The 15,009-nt window shown below is 42.2% G+C and overlaps 1 long non-coding RNA gene across 1 annotated transcript in view; it reads right to left on the bottom strand.

Annotated features, from left to right (window-relative positions):
* Positions 1–5,872: 5,872 nt before the first annotated feature.
* LOC135320526 (uncharacterized) overlaps positions 5,873–15,009 on the bottom strand; it is a 32,156-nt gene continuing 23,019 nt past the window's right edge. Inside the window, exon 2 of the long non-coding RNA XR_010379695.1 lies at positions 5,873–7,804. This is a non-coding gene — a long non-coding RNA (uncharacterized LOC135320526). The remainder of the gene's footprint in view (positions 7,805–15,009) is intronic.

The raw sequence follows: 15,009 nt of genomic DNA on the forward strand, positions 1-15,009 counted from the left end.
TCACCTGCAGAGTGTGAGGAAGCGGTGCTTGCTTCCTGTCTTGCCCGCCCCAGGCTCACTCATCAGACACCTGATTCTTGCAGGCACTGCAGTTCCCGTGGGGGGAGCTCTGCTCCTCGGGGAGCTGGGCACGGCAGTGCGCACATTGAAGCCGGCCGCACCATCGCTGATCCCACTCCAAATGGTGAGATGAGCCCTTTGTGTAAGTAGTAGAGGTGGGATCCAGAGTCTTCCTGTGTTTGAGTTTTGCAGTAAAGCCAACTTGGAGGAAAGAAAGAAAATGCCTACTGTTCCATGACTGTGTCCTAAGGGTTTAAAGCTCACTGTGGAGCACACGTGAGATCTCATTCAGTAAATACTCTGGGGTCTTGATTCTGACTTGTCTTGAATTTGGCATTCTCATGTTATTTCTCTTAAAATATGTCTAAGCAATCATTTTTGTTTGATGGTTATGTGTGCATAAGGGTCCTGAAGAAACTGTTGTGGATGGAAGTGTGGGTACCAGAAGGGCTGGTGGCCCTGGGGTCTGCCCGAGCTCCACACCGTTTGTTACCAGCAGTCTTTCAGATTGCATCTTATTCCAGAGCTCATCGGGGCTCCCATCTCTCACTACGTGACTTTAGAGAATATTTGTTCAGAGGGGAGGGGACGGGGTGCTTCCAAGTTTGGGTTCTGGGGTTCCCTGTCTAAAGGTGGCACTGGAACAAATCATTTATTCATGGAGTAATGAAGCCCCCCAGTCTCGTGGCTAATTGGGACTCCCTGTCCTTCTTCATTTTAGGAGCTGGAGGGCTTGTGTTAGGCCCCCAAACCTGTTTTTTGGTGAGCTTTCAGTCCTATAACTCCACCTGGGTTGTCCCGTTTCAGTCACATGACTTTGATTTTTGCAGGTAGGTGTGAATCCTGGATAGTGCCTGGGACTTCCTGGTTTCCCCTACAGTAGGGACACTGAAGAAAGTTCACCCCATAAGGTGTGTTCGGGGGCCTCGAGGACAAGTAGGGACCCACAGACAGATGTCTGGATGGGTGGCGATCAGGCCCAAGTCTTGGAAGAACAGAGATTCCATTACTGTTTTAACAGTGAAATTGAAGGAGTAATTCTGGAAGGTCTGATGCAACTGAGATTAAAATTATTATATGGTTTTTATTGTTAGCAGGAGTGGTTTTTAATCCTTAGACCCAGTCCCCCCTATTGACAATAAATATTTTGTAACCTTTCTTTTCTGGTGCCCGGAAGTGAACGTCATAGAAAATGTAACCTAACTATAAATATGATAAACAAATAGACAGGTAGATGGAAAGATGTTTTGCCTAAATTCTTATATTATGGGGTATTTTATATTCTATGCTAATTAGTGACCACTCAGGACAAAAGGCACATACAAAGGGAGTCACTTCTAATAAACTATTTTTCCAACCCTTACCTAACTGGGAAACAAGTGGCTTCAGAATGTTAGAGCACCTCCCAAGTCCCTGGGGAAATCTCCTTGTCAGAATTACACTTGCTTATGGTGTCCTGTGCCAAGTGCAAGCAGATGCGGTTCGGAAGCTGCCCGGAGGCTGACTCCGGGGATTCCTTCTCCGTCGCAGCTGTGAGGGAGCCTTGTCTTTCCTGACCACAACCAAAGAGGCGATTTTGAATCTCTTAAAACTGCCATACCAGTGTATATCACAACCCTCACAAGATACGTTGAATAAAGTAGAAAACTTTAAGTGTCTCCTTTAGGATAGAAATAGGGTATAAAAGAAATAAATTAAAAAATTCTAGTGCCCGAATAAGTGCTACATTACACTGGCTGCATTATAAGGTTAGAAAACTTCATTACCGCTTTACATACCACATCTTGTATTTAGATTTTATTTATCTTTTTTTCCCTAAAGAAAAAACAATCATTTGATGAGTTCTTGTGTCAGAGGTGATGAGCAGAGAGCAAGTGTAAAACCGGGAACCGTGGTGCTGGTTAGTCTAAGACCATCTCCGTCACTGCGCAGATCATCTTTACTCATTTTACTGCACTTTTTGGAATCACCTTCTCACTTGGAAAAACTCCCGTGTCAGTTGGATTTGCTAGTAAAACAATTCTTTTTCTTACCTAGAACATCAGTGATGTTTTCAAGATGATAAAAAAAATTTGCCCATGGCATTTAAACAGTTGCTTGTTCTCGTAACTCATGGCTCACGGTCTCGTATTTGTCACAATTGGAACTGTGTTTTCTTTGTGCAAATTCTCATTGCTTTGGTGACGCAGGGACACTTGTCCTTACTGGATGGAATATGATAGTAGTTTTTTGCATTCTCTCCCTAAATCTGGAGTCCTGTGTTATGTTTCCTGTTAACTTAAAAAATAGGAATATTGTTATTTACCTAAATATCTAACCTCACACCAGTGGTGCATATCAAATTGGTCCAAATAAGAATTCCAATATTAAATGAAACAGTAATTTCACAACCCACTTTTCCAAAAATTTGGATTGATGGTTCAATTATACCAGGGACATTAGCTGTTTTAATTGAATCAATCATTGCTTTCTTCAATAAAATTTTCCATTCCATCTGCTCTTTTGGTTTATTGTTCTTCAGTGTTTCATTTGCTTTCTTTCCCAAAAATATATGATTTTGGCTTTTGTCATTGAAAACCTTACTGGTTTTGCTACCTCATGCTGGAGAGGAAGGCTTGTGACTGTTTTATAGTCACTGGTTTCATGGTTGTATGAGTGCTTAATGCCACGTTGCAGGGGTGTGGAGACCTAATGAATTGTGTACATAAAAGGCTTAGTCTACACTGAGTGCAGGGTTAGTGTTCACAGCCCATGTCATCAGTATCATAATTAATCCATTACAATCATCCTCTATTAATCAGTGTTTTCCTTCTAACGTCTCCAGGAGAGGAAATGTAGTAGTCTAAATGCAAATCTTTGCCAAACTTTCAGTCAATTCAAAACCTTTAAAGCTTTGCTGTCAATAGGACTGTGTGCCTTCTATCCCTAATTCTACTCCTCCTGACCCAGGACGCGGTCTCCACAGCTGATGATCCATGAGACACTGGATTCTTGGTCCCATGGCTCTGTGTGTTCTGGGACTTCTGGGGACTTCAGCACTGTTTTAGGGGCTTTGGGTCCCACCTCTTCATAGCATTGCTGAGATGAGATCTGTGGGTTCACCCTCATTCTTGACTGTATGGTGCATTTTTTCTAGAACCAACACACGCCACCGTGGCAGCACTACTTTGAACACGTGCTGGGGCAGCGTGTGCTTGTCAGTTCTTGGGTTTAAATTTTCTGTTCTAATTTCTATAATGGGGTATATTGACAGATACACTCCATTTAAACAGAAGCTCTGTGGGGTTTTCAGCAACTTCTAAGAACATAAATATTCCTGAAGCAGCTAATCTTCCTCCCAACAAGTGAGGAGCAAGCCGGCAAGTCCTGGGGGCCTGTGGCGGCCAAGCTGTGCAGCCCAGGCTGCTCACCGAGGAACAAGGAGAAAATCTTAAAAACCTACTTCCATGTTGTCTTTCACAGAATCTCAGAAATGAACGTTTTAATATCTAAAGAGGGGTGTTTTTTTAAAATAAATTTTTTATTTTTTTCCTTTTTCAGTTTTATCAGGTAGAATTTTTACAGTTCAACTTCACATACACATATTGCATGTAAATACATGTATAGAGCATACTGCATTTTTTAGTTTACATATATGTACTAATTATTGTTTCATAAGAACAGATTAGAGCTTTAGATTTTTAAAATTAGTTACCAGAGGAATAAGGACATCTACAAAAGAATAAACAGAATATGGTAATCCAATCACAAAGGACGGTCAGATGTGCTTGCATATATTCAAGAAATCAAAACAATATTTAGTTCATTTGTGGTCTTATTATTATTGCTATTAATTTTAGATTCCCCATAAATGAAGTCATATGGCATTTTTCTTTCTCTTTCCACCCCACTTCACTTAAAATGACAGTCTTCAGGTCCATCCATGTTGCTGCAAATGGCATCTTTTATGGCTGAGTAGTATTCCATTGTATATATGTATCACCTCGTCTTTATCCAGTCATGTGCTGATGGACATTTGTGTTGTTTACATGTTCCTTGTTCTATGTCCCTTCTGGCAACAATTACGGATTTTAAATATTTTCCACCTTAAAATCCTTCCTGAAGGAGATGTGGTAACTGGAATCAAAAACAGTTACAGCACAGGGTTGTTTGTGATGGCCTTGGGGGCTTGGTAGAAAGGTTGGCAGAAAGGATTTCAGATTCTGATCAAATGAGTCCTCCTCTTGTAGCCCTGCTGACCGCCTCTCTCACGGCCTGCCCTACAAGTCTGACCAGTCCCTTCTGTGAATCCTACTTTATTGTGCACAAATTTTGTCCAATTGGTGTCATCCAGTATGGACCTTAAGTGAGGCACCCAAGCTCCTGTGTTGGTTTCTTCCATCAGTCCTTACTTCCTTGGGAGCCAGGACTGTCTCATTGCCCCAAGGATCCCTAATGCCTAGTGAGATGCATGATAAAGCTGGTACTTAATGAGCACATGGGTCAAATGGAAAAACCTGATCAAAAAAAGGCCCTCATTTTTCAGACATGCCTACTTGAGCACATAGGGTAAAATGACATGTCTTCTTGGATTTGCTGTCAAATACTTCAACAAAGGACAAATAAAAGAACAAAGGTCTGAATAAAGGAAATATGGAAAAGTTTGTGAATTCCTTAATCTGGGTGATTGGCTTATTGTACTATACTTACTCATGTATACTTAAGTTAGTTTATAATTTTACTGTCATTAGCTGAATAGCAAGTATTAATGCGTATTAATTGAAATCCTTAGAACTGAACAAACTTACCCCACACAAAATCCTTAATATCCTAGTAGTTTGTCTTTCAGAAATCTTTTCCCACAAAGACAGGAAAAAAGGGAAAGGCAGATCCGTGCAGTATTTCCACGTTGTCAAAAGACCAAAGGCCGATACAAAAGAAGAGATTGTAAAAAAGATAAAGAGGCTGAAATCAATGTCCGGAAAACCTAGCTAACAATCCTAAATGGCCCAACTTAACTAACCTCAGCACTGCTGCATCAAGAATGGGGCAAATAGCACCTAGTGGATTTTTTTTTAATAAATAAATAATAATCCAGTTCCTACCACAGGCAATTATGATAAGACTGAGTATAATTTCTAACACCAACTAGTGTACAAATCATAATTTCTACTTGATTCAAACTGCTTCTTCTATAAAATTTGAATCTTTTTATTCTTAAGACAGATTTGTGGCCTATGACCTAGTGATAAAATTTTCAACTGGCTTGTATTAAAAAAGGTTCACCATAGTGAGAGTTTATTACATCAAGTATTCCTTTTTGGGAAACCCATGTGCCTTGTCATTCTCTTTCATAAGATTTCCTGTGGAAAATTCAATCCTTCATTCAGGAAAAGGCTGAGCAATATATCTCATGGGAAAACCTTCATAAACTGCAACACAAGAAAATGAAAATGACAGTGAGCAGCCCGTGAAGCCGGCAGACACACAGCGCACGGCTGTGTTCCCGCCTCGAATTTCTTTAACCAGCAGGGAAAATGTGCATTTCAAGAAATAGACATAAACAATTTTCAGGACCTGAGCACACAATTTCCCTTTCAGGGTTTAGTGGGCTTCCATTTAATTCTATGAGAAATGTTTAAAACAACAGAACAACAGCTGAGATAGGGTTTAAAGTAACTTTTATGTCTTAGTGAAAATAAAGCCAACTGATAGTTATCATTTTTACTTTATTTGATCTCACTCTCTTACTTTACCTCCCCAACTTCCTCCAGAAAATGATTGTGAACATCCCCTCCTGTGTCAGAAGGCTAAGTAGAAAGTACCAATCAAATGGAGGTGGGCTTTGTTGTTTTATTTTTCAAAACAAACAAGTTTAATTCATGTGATTTAATAATTTACATCAGAAACAAAGTCTACTCAATAAATGGTAGCCAACACATGTCATCATAGCTGCTCATCAGGTTTGGCCCCACGTTACACACTTTTACATGGACATGTGCCATGTGCTGTCATGGGAAATGGTGAGTGGGGACAGGGCCTCTGCTCTCACAGGGCACACAGCCTGGTGGGGAGGTGGTGTTCAATCATTGCCCTTTTTTTTAATATAATTACAAATTATGGGAAATGCTATTTAAAAAGAACAAAATGAGTCAATGAAAGTGAAAAATACAAGGACAGTATTTAGGCTGAGGGAAGACAGGGAACCTCTTTGAAGAGCTGACACTCCACTGAGACCCAAAGGACAACTCCGGTGCTGCAGGTGAAGGGCAGGGACACATTGATAAAGGGCTGATATCCAGAATATACCAACATCTCTTTAAACTCAACAAGAAGGATGAACAACCTGATTAAAAAATGAGCAAAATTCCTGACACAGATCTCATCAAAGAAAAAATCTAGATGCCAAAGAAGTCTATGGAAAGATGCTCCACAGCATCTGTCATCAAGGGGATGCAGACTGAAACAGCGAGGTACCACTGCACACCTGTCAGAACTGCCAAAACTCTGAACACTGACAGCACCAAATGCTGGTGAGGATGTGGAGCATAAGGAATTCTCATGCATTGCTGGTGGGAATGTAAAATGGCCCAGATACTTTGGAAGACGGTCTGGCAATTTTTTACAAAACTAAACGTACTCCTAACACATGATCCGGCAACTGTGCTCCTTGGTGTTTACTCGACGAAATGGAAACTTATGTCCACACACAAAACTGCATACAGATGTTAATAGCAGCTTTATTCATAATCACCAGAACTCAGAAGCAACTAAGCTGTTCTTCAGTAGGTGAATGGATTAACTGTGGTCCAGCCAGAAAATGGACTATTATTTGGTGCTAAAATGAAATGAGTTATCAAGGCATGGAAAGACATGGAGGAACCTTAAATGCATATTACTAAGTGAAAGAAGCCAATCTGGGAAGGTTCCGCAACTGTCTGATTCCAACTGTATGGTGTTCTGGGAAAGGGAAAACCACAGAGACTAAAAGATCAGTGGCTGTCAGAGGCTAGAGGGGAAGGAGCAATGAATGAGGTGCAGCACAGAGCATTTTAAGGTCACTAAGACAGACTACTCTGTATGATGCTGTGACGGTGGATACATGTCATTGCACATATGTCCAAACCCACAGAGTGCACACCACCAAGTGTAAATCCTAGTGTTAAGTCTGGGCTCTGGGTGATGATGACGTGTCAGTGCAGGTTCACCCATTGTCGCAAATGCATGCTCTGGTGCAGGCGTCAATAGTGAGGAGGCTGTGGGGACAAACTGCAGTTCATACACTGAATCCAGCCCCAGACACCGCTGTTAATAAAGCTCTGTGGGTGTGTGGAATGTCCGGATGCTCTGGCGTCTGAACAGCAGAGCTGAGCAGCTGCACCAGAGATCAGGAGGTTTGCAGACCCTGAAATATTTACTCCCAAGCTCTTGACAGAAAAAGTCTGCTGAGCCCTATTCTAAACGAATCAGAATTCACCCTGATGAGACAGGACAGCAGGGCCCAAACCAGGCATGGTTAATGGGACTGAAGCAATGTTTTAGTTCCAACACCTTTGCTGAAGTCCTGCAGATCCCGCGACAGACTGTAGCCAGGAAGCGTCTGCAGAAGGAGTCGGGAGAAGACCTTCCCGCCAGGCTCCGGGATGCCGGGGGCCGCGCGCTGCACGGGGGCCACCCGCTTGAAGAAGGCGGACTTGCGGTGGAAGCCGATCAACTCATAGAGCTCGGAGAGGATGCTGCACTGCTGAATTCTCTCCTAGGAATGCTGAAGCACAGGGAGAAAAGCAACAAGCATCTGAACGAAACATGTAATGGAAAAAAGACCCGTAAAAAATTTTCCCTTAAAACAGAGACCGAACGACACAGGAAGGAAGAGGAAGGCTGACTTCACGCACTGATGGGACCGGATGCAGAAATGCAGGGAAGCAGCGCTGTGCGGATGCTCCAGACCCACTCTGGGCCCCACCTTTCCGCGTTCCGCCTCTCCTTTTACTAGAAAGGTCCGAATTCCCTGAAACAGAGGAATCTGCTACCTAAACATGGGACACAGAGAAGGGAAAGAGGAAAAGGACGGGAAAGTAAAGGAACAACAGTTCATCTACACCCTAGGGTTTGGGCGGGACTTTCACCAAACACACAACCTCTCAAAGCACAGAGCACACAGTGAGAGGCTGACAGAGTGACTGCGACTTCTGCTCCTTAAACACCAGCTACCTGCCAGCACACGCTGTGCCCGTTACTGAATCATTACAATCATTTCAGAAACTATTACTACCCCAGCTCACAGGCAAGGAAATCTGAATCTCGGGGAGGATTTATTATCATCCTGGACAAATTCCCATGGCCCAGAAGTGTCAGAGCCTCCGGCAGACCCTGGACTAAAATGCTCCTCATCACCACGGGCCCTGAGCCTCAGGCTGAGGCCACGTTAGGTCTGCACCGGCCCAGAGCACGAGTCTGTGGGACAGGGAGTGGTCCCATTTGAAGTGCCAGGCCAAGGCCCTCAGGAACATATGTAATGAAACCAAATACCCAAACTCATTTCCAAGCACTTCCCTGTCCGGTAGGACTGCTCAGCACATCTGGCTTATCACCTGTGCACAGGCAGTGCAAGGGGCCCAGACAGTGACGTGACGTCCCCATGGAAGTGGCTCAGAGACCGCTTCATCACAGGACAGACTCTCCCGGCTTCCAACGTTAACTCTCCATTCCATTTCCAACTGGAAAGTAAGTTTAGACTTGTTTTCCTCTCCAGAAACAAAGACAGTGGTAACATCAGCGGGAAACTCAAGACTGAGGAAGAGTCTCCTGGACATTTGGAAGGATAGGCTGGGGAGGGAACAGAGATAGGGATCAGAAAGACCCGTGTTCCAGTCCAAAGTCTGCACATCACTCGCTTTGACAGTTTCCTTATTAATACAGGTGATAAAATCTAATTATGATTGTTTTGAAAACTAAAAGAAATAACGTATGCCACTAGCATAGGTGTAAAATCCTCCATGAGTGTTCCAGAAATGGACGTGACCATGGTTAGATACTGTCTGCCAAGTCTTGTGTGCTAAGCTCACATCAGCCAGCCAGAGATGTGCCAGAGAATGCCTCAACAGCCAGCAGCCTTCTCCAACTTGGAAACTCACAGTGTCTGAAGAACAGGCAGTGGTGGATGTTTTGGGACACTGTGGAGGTAGCACTCCAGTGATGACTTTAAAAAGCTGGGGAGAATTTAGGGGACCATACAGTTCAAATACAGTAAACTCATTCCATGTCTACAAATATTCATCTGTAGCCATGGTTATTCAGAGAGGAAGTACATATTCAAACGTACATCATTTTCCCACATAAGTGCATCAAAACAATTTGGAAAGAATGTAACTTTCTTCTCTAGATCACACAGTGGGGATTACAAGGTTTGTATTGACAGCACTACGTGTAAATCATCTGCAAACGTAACTGGGTCCATTATCAGTCATCATCATTTGAAGGGAAGGATGGAAAAGAACAAAGCCTAGCTAATACGCTCCGGTAATTTGTTGGGTTACGATGTCACAGAGGAGACGGACAGCTCAACAAGGAAGCACTCTGCCGTGATCACGGAGCCGGGGAACGGGATGGGCGGCAAGATGTATGGCGCAGCCGTAGCTGTGCCCGCCCTTCTAGGCAGGTACCCAGTCACTTTGACAAGGTGTCAAAAGTGTATGCCCACGTCCTCATCACCTGTCATGCATTAAAGAGAAATGGAAACCTATTAACGGCCAATAACCTCGGTGGGTACACCGTCCAAAGAGCAACGTCACAGTTTGACAACTGGCCATCCCGGTTCCCTGGGCTTCATTCTTGGAGAACCTTAAAAACCACTCCTCTGTCCTCAAGAACTGCTGCCTACTTGTCCTATCTTTGGCTCAGGGATACAGCACGTTCACGTTGACTTTAATGTCTGCACAGATTTGACTGTCTTTCTCCAGGTTCACTTGTCCATTCTGAAGAGGCCTGAGTTAAGTCCAAACTCCATAAGATCAATTCCCTCCAGTGACAACTCAACGAGCCTGCAATTACAAACCAACTGAACAGGACTGTCCTCAGCTAAAAATGTCACCCGCCCTTCACTGCTTTCTTAATCTCCTGTCCTGGCTAATTGCAACAGTCTAACACCACCCTCCACCAAGTTCCCCAACTATGTCAAATAGAAAGTAAGGTCCATAAAAGAGGTGACAACTCCATAGTCACATCTGAATTCCTAGCATATATTAATGTCAATAAATAGAACTATGATTATGGCTTCTTTCCTTTAAAACCTTTCTGGTTATTTAAATGAGACCATGGAAGGGAGGTGTTTGGGTCCAGTATCTTGATCCAGAAGACTCTGGAGACATTTTTCTAAATGGCTGCCCACTGATTCATTCAAAACACAACTTCTCTTTCCAGGAGGAGCTGTGATTTTCTGCCAGGAGTTTGTTGTCAGTCTCATGCCAGAACAGATTTAAACTAAATACTTACATTGGATATGTTATTTTTCCCCGCTTCCAAAAAAATTGACTTTCCTTACTTCCTTGCCTTGAGGAATGCTTTTTTACTTTTCTTTCTAATTCACCCTTTTATAAAGCAGGATTCTCAGGATGTGCTTGGCCTTACATAAGAACAGCCATCCAACTCCCAGTGTGAGAGGCCTGGGGCTCACCTCCTGCCCTCCTGTCAAGGCAACTGAAACTCAGTTCAGGAGCCAACTGGCCCCCAGGGCTTCTAAGGCTCGTGTATCTCCCAGAATCCCTGCTTTCTGGTTGACTTGGCTTCTGAGGATTTCCCCTCACTTTCTTGACAATTAGCTGTGCAGCTTGAAAGATGAGGAAGGAAGGTCTTATTTCTTAATCAGCATTTTAAGGAACTTATGTAATGAAGGTTTTCAAGAGTTTCTAGAACCCTCCATTGCCGAGACAGAAAACACACTAGATATATTCTAAATCTAGCTATCATGTGCATTTTTTATTTGCTTTTGTTTTCTTAACTGCTAACAGACATTTTTGAATTAAAAAATAAAATAAGGCCCCAAATAGGATAGAACATTGAAGAGGAAACAAAATTAAAGGGCAAAGACAGAAAAATGATAAGTACTCTACAAAGTTAATAGAAAAAATACACTATGGATCAGATCAGCAGTTCTCAGTAACAGCTAATTGAAACCTGACCATGAGGTAAAATGTCTCTCCTGTCAGGAGACGGTCAACAGAAAACAGAATTAAATCAACAAACTAAAATTCTAAGTCTGGCGAAGTAGAGAAGTCTACCAGCTAAATGTGTTTTCTTCTGGAAAAGAGGGAGACTCACAAGATCTTTTCTGTGGAGCCTGAGCCCAGGTGAGGATGGTGAATTGAGCTCTGTAAGTACCCAATTAGCAAAGTGAGTGATGAATAAAGAGACGTGAGCTTTGATGACAGAGATGATACTACTATTCACTTGTCCTGTAAGTATGTCTTCACGTTCAATGATCAATACCTCGGCGTCCTCAGGGATTGAGATTATAGGAAAATGCACAGCCCGGGCCTAGACCTCCTCTGTGATTGTGGCACTGCACTTAGATGTTTCAAGGGCACCACCAACTCCACCCTCTGCCTCTCCCAGCTCAGTCCCATCACTCACAGATGTGACTGGACCCCTCCTTCAGGGCCCAATTTCCTCAGTCAATGAGTCACACCACCCACACCTCACCTACAAAGTTCTCACTGGCACTCCCTCAGCACTGACTGTGCGCTGGGGACCACGCTGCACATTGTGCACACGTTATCTCACTGGATCTCCACAGAAGTCCTGGGAAGTCGGTATATCACTGCTTCAAGTAATAAGATAAATTGTTTCACTTCCTTGAGTGCGTCATCCAAAGTGACACGGCTACTGAGCCACAAACCTGGGACTGAAAACCATTTGAAAATTGAACACTGCTACACCTCATAGCCACCCTACTCTGACTTATCACATCACCTCCTGCCGAGCCTTCTAAATGTTTCTAAGCATTCTACAAGACAAAAGTGATCTACGAGAGCACCCCTCTCCCCTACTTAAATTCTGACAATGACGTTCCACTTCCCTTAGGAGAAAGCCCCACCGGGCCTGAGCACAGCCCAACGGCCCGGCATCCGCGTTCCCTGCCCGGCCGCGCCGCCTCACCCACCACGCAGTGCTACACGTGCCGTGTCCAGGACAGGGATGCTGACTCCGTACAACCCGGGGCTCGTCTTACTCAAACAATGATCAACCTCTTCAGTGCTGACTCTCAGAAAAATGTTTTCTCTGGATGAATCAGTATCTTTTTCCTTACAACTTCCCATCATTGATAATGAGCTCCCCCCAAAAGAGAGAAAACCTAATACTCAGACTCCTTATCTGTAAAGTGTGAATAACAAGGAAATATGAGAGGTTTTAAGCGGAATAATATTCATGTGAGGCTGAGGGACAATTCCCAACATACAGTAAGCACTCAATATGTGCTTACTTAATATTAATAAAATAGATACCATTCCAGCAACCTTAAATCAATGCTTTATGGCTTTGTCCAAAAGACTACCGACAAACTATTGGACGAACCCCTTTGAGCAGATCCACCCAAGCGTACTGGGATAGGTAAGACTTGACTCCAGTTACAGCTGCAGCCAACCAGCACTACGGGGCGGGGGCAGTTTGCTCAAACTCTTACATGTTGTTTGAGCATTTAGTTGTAGTTATTGAATAAAGACAGGTATTATATAGTCAAAGCTCCTGAAACATAAATCTTCAAATTGATGCAAATTAGTTTCAAGTACAACACTCTCACTAGAAATTATTTGAAAATTATAGTCTTAGCTCCTCCACACATCGAAAGGGCATTTTCTTAATGTATCTGACTATATACACTGAAAGGATTGTTTAAAAGAAATTAAGATGAAGCCATAATGAATAAGCTTTCAGTATAATCTGCACAAAGCCCCACCCAAGGGTCTCACTTCTCACTTCCACATAAGTGTTCAGGTAGCTTAACCTGGGTCTTGGTTTCTTATGACACGGGGGTGGGAAGAATTGTGGATAGATTTATGTAGCAAATATAAATCTAGGGTATTTGCTGTGTAGGAATCCTAGAAATAAATAAATTGATATATAGTCCCACCCTTAGGAAGCTCAGCCTTTCCAACTACAACAGCATTAAAAATAAAATGAGAGATACATTTAAGAAAATTTTACAAGATTTGCACATTGAACATTTTGAAGTATCACCAAAAAAAAATTAAAACATCTACATATATGGAAGGCATCCCATGTTCATGGAATGGTAGACAATATTATTAAAAATGTTAAGACTCCCGAAAGTGATCTACAAATTTAATGGAATCCCTATCAAAATTCCAGCTGACTTCTTTGCAAAAATTGAAGAACTGATGCCAAAATTCATATGGAAGTGCAAGGGACCCAGGTCAGCCAAAACAATCTTGAAAAAGAAGAGCAAAGTTGGAGGACTCACTCAATGGTTACTACAAATCTATAGTACTCAAGTCATTATGGTACTGGCATAAGTTTGGATGCATAAATCTATGAGAAACAATAAAAAATCCAGGGGGGAAACTTACATTTACAGTCATTTTTCCAGAAATGTGCCAACAAAACTCCATTGAAAGAATAGTCTATTCAACAAATGGTGCAGAGACACCTGGGTATCTGAAGGCAAAAGAATGAATCTGGAATCTGGACCCCCCGTATTTTATATAACAAATAAAATATTAATTCAAAATGGATCACAGACAGAAACGTAAAAACTAAATGTATAAATTTTCTAAAAGAAGACATAGTTTAAATCTTTGTGGTCCTAGGATAGGCTATGGCTTCCTAGATACAATACCAAGAGCACAAGTGAAAAACAAGAAAGATAAAATGGACTTCATCAAAATTAAAACCATTTGTTACAAAGGACATCATCAAGAAAGTGAAATGAAAGGGGAAGGGGGTAGCTCAAGTGATAGAGTGCGTGCTTAGCAAGAAAAATAAAATGAATAAATCTAATTACCTCCCCTAGAAAGAAATTGTTTTAATGTTTAAAAAAAGTAAAGTGAAACGACAATCTGCTGAATAGGAGAAAAATTTTGCAAAGCATATATCTAATAAGAGACTAGTATCCAGGATATAAAACAAATGCTTACAACTGACCAATACAAAGAAAATCGACCCAATTTTTAAATATGCCAAGTATTTAAATAGATAAACAATTGGCCAATAAGCATATGAAAAGATGCTCAGCATCACTTGCGAAATCAAAATCAAAATGATATCTGATTTTACACTCACTAGGATGGTTATAATCAAAACATGGACAATAACAAGTGTCGGTCAGGAGGCAGAGAAATGGGAACCCTCAATATGCAGCGGTTGGAAAGGAGCAATGGTGCAGCTTCTTTGGAAAAGCCTGGTGTTTCCTCAAAAGGTTAGAAATATATGGCTCAGCAATTCCACTCCTACATATAGAGTCATCCCTCAGTATCCTCGGGGGGTTCGTTTCAGGAACCCCCCACCCTGGATACCATAATCCAAGGATGTTCAAGTCCCTTTACAACCAGCCATCTGGATCCTTGAAGTGGAAACTACAGATATGGAGGGCCAACTCTACAGCCAACAGAATGAAAACATATTCTCACAAAAACTTGCACATCAATATTCATGGCAGTCTCATTCAGAGTAGCCAAAGGTTACAAACAATATCCATCCATCAATGAATGGATAAACAAAATTACCAAGAATAGGCCCACAAACTTTTGGTCATTGAATCTTTGACAAAGGAGGTGAGAACATACAATGGAGTAAAGACAGCCTCTTCAGCAAATGATGTAGGGAAAACTGGACAGCTGCATGTAAATGAATGAAGTTAGACTACTCCCTCACAGCATACACAAAAATGAATTCAAAATGGCTTAAAGACTTAAACATGTAGTCAAGACACTATAAACCTCTTAGAAGAAAACA

The sequence above is a fragment of the Camelus dromedarius genome, unplaced genomic scaffold (assembly GCF_036321535.1).
Source record: "Camelus dromedarius isolate mCamDro1 unplaced genomic scaffold, mCamDro1.pat HAP1_SCAFFOLD_43, whole genome shotgun sequence".
Lineage (NCBI taxonomy): Eukaryota > Metazoa > Chordata > Mammalia > Artiodactyla > Camelidae > Camelus > Camelus dromedarius.